Consider the following 9,530-nt stretch of genomic DNA (forward strand, 5'->3'; position numbering starts at 1 on the left):
CCAAGAACTAGGACACATCCACCCAAGAGGAATTATTCCCGGTGAAACCTCTTACCCGTTTGCTTAGAGCCAAAATAAGTTCAAAACCACATAGCTTTCTCTTGTGCTATAACAAGGACCCTCGATTAGCCTCCTCTTGGGCTTTGTACAAGGACCCACAGGCTTCTTATAAGCATTTCCAGCTTCCTCTTGAGCTTGTATACAAGGACCCATCAGGTTTCTTATAAACATAGGAACATGTCTTTAGTCACCTTTTAACATACCCTGGTGAGTTTCTTCCAATTTAAACCAGACTTTCAACAAGCTAAGATTATCTCAATCTCATATTGAGCACACCTTTTGGAATGAGAGACATGGACAGTCTCTGTCACCCTTATCTTCATTAATCTTCCTTAACAGAGTCTAGGATCCATATTTGCTTATTCTCAGCAAGTGTCAGCCTTCATCTTGGGCTTTAAACAAGAAGTCTCATTTAGATAATCTTTCTGCCATCAGAGTTAAATTCCCTGGAAAGGGTTAGCCTCCAAAGTCAATTAATAAAAATCTTTTTAAAAGAACAAAATCCCCTGGAAAGGGTTAGCTTCCAAGTTCAGTGAATAAACAGTTAAAATCCCCTGGAAAGGGTTAGCCTCCAAATTCAGTCAATAAAGAGTAAAATCCCTAGAAAGGGTTAGCCTCCAAAGTCAATTAATAAAAATTTGCTTAAAAGAATAAAACCCCTGGAAAGGGTTAGCCTCCAAGTTCAGTCAATAAACAGTAAAAACCCCTGGAAAGGGTTAGCTTCCAAAAATCATTCTTTTCAAAAGACAAATTCTCCAGCAGAATAAAACCCCTGGAAAGGGTTAGCTTCCAAAAACCTCATTCTTAAAAAAGATAATTTACCCAGCTGAGTCAAAACCCCTAGAAAGGGTTAGCTTCCAAAAAAATCAGTCTTTTAATAAATAAATCTCCAGTAGAGTCAAAACCCAACAAAAACAATTAGCCTCAACCTTGGGCATTGTACAAGGCAGATAATAGAGTCTCCCCATTGAGTCCTTCATCATTAAGTAGCCACAACCTTGGGCTTTGTACAAGGCAGATAAACCATACTTCATGTGTCAAAGATTCCTAACATCTAGGATCTTTTCCCCATTAGAGTCATTCATACTCAGTCAGCCACAACCTTGGGCTTCATACAAGGCAGAAAATAATGTTTTCCTCAGCTAGAGTAGCCACAACCTTGGGCTTTGTACAAGGCAGAAAATAATGTTTTCCCTAGCTAGAGTCAGACTCAATTCTGGGATTTGTACAGAACACCAAATAAAATCTCTCAAAATAAACACTCTCCAAATAGAGTCAGCCTCAATTCTGGGCTTTGTACAGAACACAAAAATTCCTTGTAATTAATCCCCAGTGGAGTCATCTCCCAGAGTCAATAAATAATACATTAATCAAAAAGCCTCAAGCTTGGGCCTCATACAAGCCAGTTAAAAATCAAATCTTTTATACAGTAGATAGACATAGCTTATCTCTATAGAGAGATCTTTCTTTTATCTCACCACATTCAAACAAACAAACATTTCATTTTAATTTTAATCAAGTCTCCCATTTAGGATTTTGAAAGGCATGAGCTGGCAGTAAAACCCAGACATGTGGTAACTTTCCCTAATTTGGTTGAGCATCGTTCTTTCATTTAAGAGGCATTTGACTGGTATACTTGCACATACACAAGTAAGGTCCCCCTCTTGAATGAAATGAATTCAGTTATTCTGTCACTCTTTTAATGTTTGTGGTGGAATAGTAGAAATACCTCTCTGTAAAGATGACTTCATGCCTCTTTACTGTAAACAGAGATTTAATTCAAGCTTCAACCTTGAGCTTCAAGCAAGGCACCAAAAATAATTAATAATTAATTAGTTCCCCGAACTACATTAAGCTCTGACTTCCATTAGGGATATGTAGGCATGAGGTTCACAAGGAATCTCAGCGAGCTAATAAAATACCAAAAATAGTCAGTCTGTCTGTCTTCTTTTAATTCAATTCAATTCCTTTTCCTAATACAAAGTAGAAACTTTCCCAATAATCATTAGCAGCACAAACACAAATGACACAAAGAAGGTTCCTGTAGAGTACTACAGATATGTAGGGTGCTTAAACACTTCCCTATGTATAACCGACCCCCCGGACTCCAGAATTTCTAGTCTAGGTGAATCCCCACACTTAGCAAACTCCTAGGGTTTAGTTGAGATCTTTTTTCCCCTTTCCTACTCGTAGGACAAATAAGAAAGTTCGTGTGATATCGTAGGAAGAACTGAAACAAAATTCATCCCACCACGGGCGCATTCTCCTTCCAAATTTCGCGTGAAGGGTCTAGCGTGCCGTCCTTGATAAGTGTCAAACTGTACTTATTTTGTGTATGTAAATAGTGGCACTTATCGATACTTTTGTTAACACCGTTTGAGTAATTCCCCATTTTGTGTATAAATACGTATACTTTGTGAATAGTTGTATTTTCATATACTTTTATACCATTTGCTAGTTTTTCCTTTGTTTTTATAGGTATTCATGCTTATTGGAGCCTTGAGGAATAAAATGTCAAAGGCACGACTTCGATTTCGCAATTTTGGTGAAAGCCCGCTTAGCCACCGTCAAGCGGACTTCCAAAGACTCAAAATAAGGATGACCAAAATCATCATTTTGGTTTCCATTCATTAATTATTGGATAGAGCACTGAATAAGCTTTCCAACGCTTCGAACCGGGCGCAATTCGGAGTTACGGTTCTCGAGTTATGGCGAAAACAAAATCTGATTTTTAGCAGACTCCGCTAAGCGGAGGGGGTCCGCTTAGCGGAGCTCCAGCGGAGCAAATCAGCGTCTGGAAGCAATTTTGAGTCCGCTGAGCGGAGGGGGTCCGCTAAGCGGACATGCTAAGACAACAGCTCGTTAAAAGGGGTCAAAATCACATTTTTAGGTCATGGTTTGGGTATTTTTGAGTCCCAACACCATCAACTTCATTCTTACAGTAGAATTGGCTTAGAAAACATCTTCGGAGGTTGCATTTGGATGATCGGGGGTGGATTGAGCGCCGAACGGAGCTGACAAACCGGGAGATTTTCGGTTCATTTCTCTTCTTCTTTGTGTATTTCTCTTTGGTTGGGTTTTGTTTGTATATTTACTTTAATCTTATGTATATTTACCGATTATAATGTTATATTTAACTTGCTTTACAAATCTGTGTTGATGTTATCCTGGATTTTTGCTCTATGTTGGGGATTTGGGGTGCTTTAGAGATAAACTTCTTGAATCCTTATCTAGGATGATAATCTGTTGGTTTTGAACTCTAGAGATAGATTTAGAGCTAGCATTCACCGTTTGTATCTGTACGTAATGCTTTCGTGTTTGAGCGGCGCGCGAGAGATCGCTGACGCGAGAACACGGATATTCTCGTGACTTCGCGTTAGAGATAACCTTAGTTGTGAGATGATCTCGTTTGTGCTCCAGAGATGGACGCTTATGTGAGAGATACGTGATGACATAGATGAGTATCGTAGGTTGAATATAATGGGTTGGTAAGTGTATGTTTGTGAAGAGTGAATATATTTACATTCCTGATAAGTTCTTTCTCTTCTAAGAATGTGTTTGTTATTCTTTCCTGTCTATATCTTTGTTTACTTTTTGCTCATTCAAACCCAAGCTCGAAACCGTAGAAACTGTTGAATGGCATCTCTCCATCTCTATGGACGATAATTCCTGGATCAATATTTCCAAATCTTGTTTGTTGCTTGCCCTATACTGCATTCAACAGTCCTCCCAAGTGAAACGGGGAGGTAAAAAAAACGACACCACAGAAAAATGGCGACTCTGTTGGGGAAAGTAATAACCTTGGTTTTTCATCCAAACCAATGGTTGACCTGTGCTGGTCCAGCCCCCAATGAGGAATTAGGGATGCCAAATTCCCCCTCAAACAAGAGAGGTCCTGCCTAACCTCTGTGTCATTTCATGTGTTTGCTGCATTTATATTAGTTTATTTTGTTTATTCTGTATCGGGAAAGGGCTTGATTCCCCCTTGTGGTGAGAAATCCTATACCCGGATTTGAGTGCAACATAAGATAGGATGGAGGATGTCTTCCCGGTGAAGACCCTCTAATCTTGGTTCACAATTCTACTCTTGGGATTTGCCTGGCAGGTTGTGATTAACTGCGCCAATGCATTCCGAGACTGATTTGTACCAGGAGGACCTAGAAACACATTAACCCCACTTAAAGCCTTTTGTTAGGACGTAGAGCGGTGATTACGAAAGTAATTGTCACGCAGATACTACACTCAGAGAAAACTCTCTTATAGATACCAGTCAACGTATCTTTAAGATTGAGCAAAAGCTCTGAGACCCCTAGAACCCGTTCTACAGGTACAAAAATCCTTATCCTTAGTTTACCATTGGGGCGAGGTTTGCGTTTTGACTTCATGACCACTATACCCTTCTACGCCGTGTTTGTTTAAAAACTCTTGTGTGTGCATTCATGCATTCATGCATCATTCATTAATAACAACTAAAAAACAAAAGAGTCTTTTTCGAGTCGTTTTTCAAGGAAACTAAATAACGAATGTTTTGAACTTCATAGAAAGAGAGAAACGGAGAAAGGACTTAAGGATCTATACCATGGATTACGGAAGAAAGAGAGCTAGGAAATACACCTTCAAGATTCCCCAGGTCGAGGAACTGAGAAAGCTCGGAAAACTGGTGGTCAACCCCCAGGCTTTCAAGGAGAAGTATGGAAAACTTCTGCCTTTGCTGAATACCAACATTGTGGATGGGGTCCTTCCCACATTGATACAGTTTTACGATCCAACGTATCACTGTTTCACTTTTCCAGATTATCAACTCATGCCTACGTTAGAGGAGTACTCTCGTCTGATTGGAATACCCGTGTACGCGCAAGATCCGTACTCCGGTTTGGAAAAGAATCCTGACGACATTATCATTGCTGCAACTACTCCTTTAAACGTGGTCGACATCCGAACTCATATGGTGAGTAGAGGAGGAATTCAAGGATTTCCCTCCAAATTCCTGTTTGATCAAGCTCGGTATTTCGTCAGCATCCAAGATATGAGTGCATTCGAGGAAATTTTGGCTTTGCTTATCTACGGATTGTTTTTGTTCCCTAACATTAACGATTTCGTCGACATCAACGCAATTAAGATCTTCTTAATTGGAAATCCAGTTCCAACCTTGCTTGCGGATGCTTATCACTCCGTGCATTCAAGAAACCTGCAGCGAGGAGGATTAATCACATGCTGCGTACCGTTGTTATACGAATGGTTCGTCTCGCACCTGCCAAAGTCTAGCACTTTCTGGAACATGAGGGATGGCCTTTACTGGTCATAGAAAATCATGTCCCTCACTCATACGGACATTGATTGGTGTAGTCCTGACAGCGACGAAACAAGATCATCTTCAGTTGTGGAAGTTTTCCCAATGTACCCCTTATTGGAACTAAGGGAGGAATCAGTTATAATCCAGCTTTAGCCCGTCGTCAATACAACTATCTGTTGCACCCCAAAATTTGCCCTCTTTATTTGAGCTATAAGTTAATAATGACGTTTATTTCGTCATTCAAAAATGAAAAAAATAATAGAGAGTTTTCACGGGTTTAAGAAGATACGGTGTGAAAAATGGTTTAAACAGTGTAAATACGAGAAAATTCGCAAGTCATACTTGGAAGGTGATATGAGCTAAGTTCCCGCGATGGCCCGACTGTTTCAACGATATCTACAACTTTCGTGTTCGGCTCGGATGCCAATTCTTTGAGGAAGGTCGCCAGATTTGCAAATTACTTGAGGTTTCGTAGTGAAAAACAATGCTGAATGTAGGGTTTCGGACCTCGGAAAATTCATATCTCCTAATCCGCTCGTCGGATTCACTTGAAAATTTAACTGGAGCTCCGTACCGTCATTACCAAGATTTCATATGTTCAGACCGAAGGCCAATTATGCATGGAAAATTCCCAGCATTTTAAGGATCGCCGCATTGTTTCGGTAAAAAAATGTGTTTTAAAGTATGTCGCACCTAGTTCGAAAATTCATAACTTCTTCGATTTTTATCGTATGAAGTCCATTCCGGCGGCATTTTCTCGGAAATTTCGTTAGCTACGACTCTTCGTCACACATGCTTGTTCAGATTTTTAGCCGAAGATGGAGTTTTATCGAGTTCTTTGAGCGGTACTCACAAAATTCTGCACAATCGCGCCATATGAATCGACGTTTCTCGTCATTCAAACGCGCGTAATTTCTTCATCGCTTATCGGATCAAGACGATTCTCGCGGCGACGAGTCACGAATTTGGTCATCTTACCAGTGGCATTGGTTTCGTTCCGGAATTCAGAGCCGAACCGAGTTTCCTTAAAAAAACGAGCTAAAATAAGAGAATTAAGGGCGTTTTGGACATTTCGCTATGTTCGCTATATAAGTCATTTTTCTTCACAAACTCTCATAACTTGACTTCACCCAAAAAAAATCAAAAACACTTTCTCTCAATTCTCTTGAATCAAAACCACAAATTACATAAAGCTTTCATCAATATTCATCAACTTTCTTCAAGATCAAGAACAACATGGATTGAAAATCAAAGTTCCGAGTTCGAAGTTCTTCTCCTCCTCTCTCCCTAGCTTGCGCACCCCTCTCTCACTCTCCTTGGGATCCGCTTTCCGCTTCGCGTCGTGTTCGCATACGCGTCGTGTTCGCATACGTGTCGTGTTCGTGTTCGCGCGTCGGTTTAGATCTTCATTCGGTAAGCTTTCTAATCATGAATTAAGTGCTTAATTGATGATCATTACATGAATTCAAATTTAGATCTACTTCTTGCTCTTGTTTCCATGGATGTGTGATGATGATTGATTGATGAATTTGCGTATTGTTAATCGTGTTCATATGAATTGTGGCTAGAATTAATGTTTTGTTCCATATAATTGATGCTCGTTGATGATGAATTACGCTATTTGTGTTTGAATCCATGGCTCGTTGGTGATTATGTGCACAATATTGTTAACATTCATGCACGTGTCTTGCGACACACTCTAAGTGTTCGTTTAAATGCTTGTGTATAATTTTTGCTTGGTAATGGCCTAGTTTGATGCTTAGGTTATGACTTGAGTATATTTGCTATAATTGATCATCTTCACATGTGTTAATTCTTGCCGTTGGTGACATATTGATGTGATTGTTGGTGTTAATACTTGTTGCTTGCGACGCACTCAAGGTGTTTGTACAAATGCATGCGGTGAATTTTTGCTTGATAATGTGCCTTGCTTGATGCTTAAGTCATGATTTGAATATGTTGTGTAGCTTGATCACTATCTCATGTGCAAATACTTGTTGCCATTGTTGCATTTATATAATTGTTGGTGATGATGTTAGAATTGTGGTTTGGCTTGACGCGTCGCACTTTGCTCGATTTGTTGTTATTTGGCCTAATTGACTCGTGGATTCATGACTATCCTTCGCCAAGATGCTACGTTGTGCCTAATCATTGAAAGCGATACATGTTTGGCTTATGCTTAATCATTGAAATCGATATATGTTTGGTTATGTTGCTTTGGTGCTTAAGGATTGTTCACTTATTGCTAATAGCATGCCTCACATTAATATTTGGTTCACATCTTCTCATATGCCATTGATTGTTACCGTGATATCGTGCTTTGTTTCCATGGGTGTTTCATTGTGCTTTGAATATGTTTTGACGGCTTTTCATGATGCTTGCAAGTTGGCATTGTTTCAAGTTGGGTAGAATTGGTTCCCAAGCATAAAAAATAGCAAAAAAGTGATTTTCAAACAGTGGAACCCGGTTCCTAGCTTTGGGGAACCGGTTCCCATCCATCAGAGGCCAAAAAGGGTGGCAGAATGCCCTGGAACCCGGGTTCCCAAATGGGGGAACCGGTTCCCCAGTGTGTTTTTTTCCTCTAACTTCTTTCTCGCATAACTTTTTGCTCGTAACTCCGATTTGCGCGTTCTTTATATCGTCGGAAAGCTTATGAGATGTACTATCTAGCTAGATGCTTAGTTTTCATTAATTGGTAGATCATTCATGTTTGATTTCTCTTTGATGTTTCATTGTCCATTTCATGTTTATATTACTTGCCCGTTTCTTTCGGTTTATAGCGATAACGCAATTCCGATTGCGATGTTTGTTATCTCTAACTTGTGTGCTAATGTGCAAGGCTCTTGGATCGTCACCGATCGACGCTCATTGCTTGAGTGTTCCGCTTCACATGCGGAGCACGATTTCCTTCATTCGTATTGTGATCTCATCTTGGAGACGCATTCCTATTACTTTATATCTGCTTGTTTGGTTTGCGTGTTCCTCTTGCAGGTGTATTATGATTATGCTCGACGCGCATGTCGACCTTTGTGTGCTTTCATGGCTAATCGGTGTGCTGACCATTTGCTTTTTGCTTGCTAGCTCGCTCGCGGGATCCTAGTTTCTTCGCTTTGCTTTGCTTTAGTTTACGGATCATCATCCGTTTGGTATTGATCCCGTTTCATTTTACTTTTCTCGCACTTTATCGCTTTCTCGCATCATCCAATAACATGAGAAGTAGGACTTAGACATGCATCTGGCCAAGTCCTCGAAAGAGGCTCTGTTTTTGTTGGTGTGTTTATATTTGTGCTTTGCGGCAGGGAGTCACGGTGTAATAAGTCCTATATGGCACTCCGTTAAGTCCTCATGGAAGGCATGCGGAAAGGGTTCGCAATCAACCCCCGCCCAGTCTCATCGAGTCCGTTTGGTATGCGCACGCTACGCGTTGCTCGCCTCCAAACTTGCACAAGATCTTGTTATCGAGTATGTCAGGAAAAGGGTTCATGCAGCCGGACCCCCGCCTTTTCTATAGCTCGCGTCGCTCGACGTTGATGCTCGGTGTACGCACGCACCGTTTTCCTTTACGATCCGTGACGGCTTGGTTGCTGAGAGGGGTCCGCCCTCTTGTCTATGGCCCGATCATTTTCGCGAGGTCTGATGCTTGGTTGACTTGGGTTGAGTTGCTCCCCTTGGCTATGGCGGGACCGCCTTTCTACCACTTGGCCAGTGCCTTTGGTTTGTTTGCTTCACGAGTGGATGCTCGTTTGTGTGCTATTTGTTTGCTTTCGCTTTTCCCCCGTAGGTTGTTTAGTTTAGTTTAGACTGGTACCCTTTGTATGCCAATATTAGGTAGCAAGCTTTCCCCCTTAGCTTAGGTCTTCCTCATGCATCTTTTAAAACACAAACCACACTCTTTGATTTTCTTTTCTTAAGAGCTTGTTATTTCCGCTCCATTCCCAAGCATAAGTCTCCAAAGGTCGAGCAGCGGAGTGTGAATGTAACTCGTTCACCTAAAAAACACAAAACAAACAAAAATTAGTTAGCCTAGCTACGGTAGCTCTGATTCTGCAAAACAGATACGTAGGCAGCGGGGTAGGGCCCGTGCGAGCATAATCCTTTCTTTTCCCTACATTCTGCATTCATTTTAGTCCAGATTAGCGTAGATTTGTTACACACCCATAGAGTTAGACACAGGCGT

Source organism: Vicia villosa, linkage group LG1 (assembly GCF_029867415.1).
Source record: "Vicia villosa cultivar HV-30 ecotype Madison, WI linkage group LG1, Vvil1.0, whole genome shotgun sequence".
Classification (NCBI taxonomy): domain Eukaryota; kingdom Viridiplantae; phylum Streptophyta; class Magnoliopsida; order Fabales; family Fabaceae; genus Vicia; species Vicia villosa.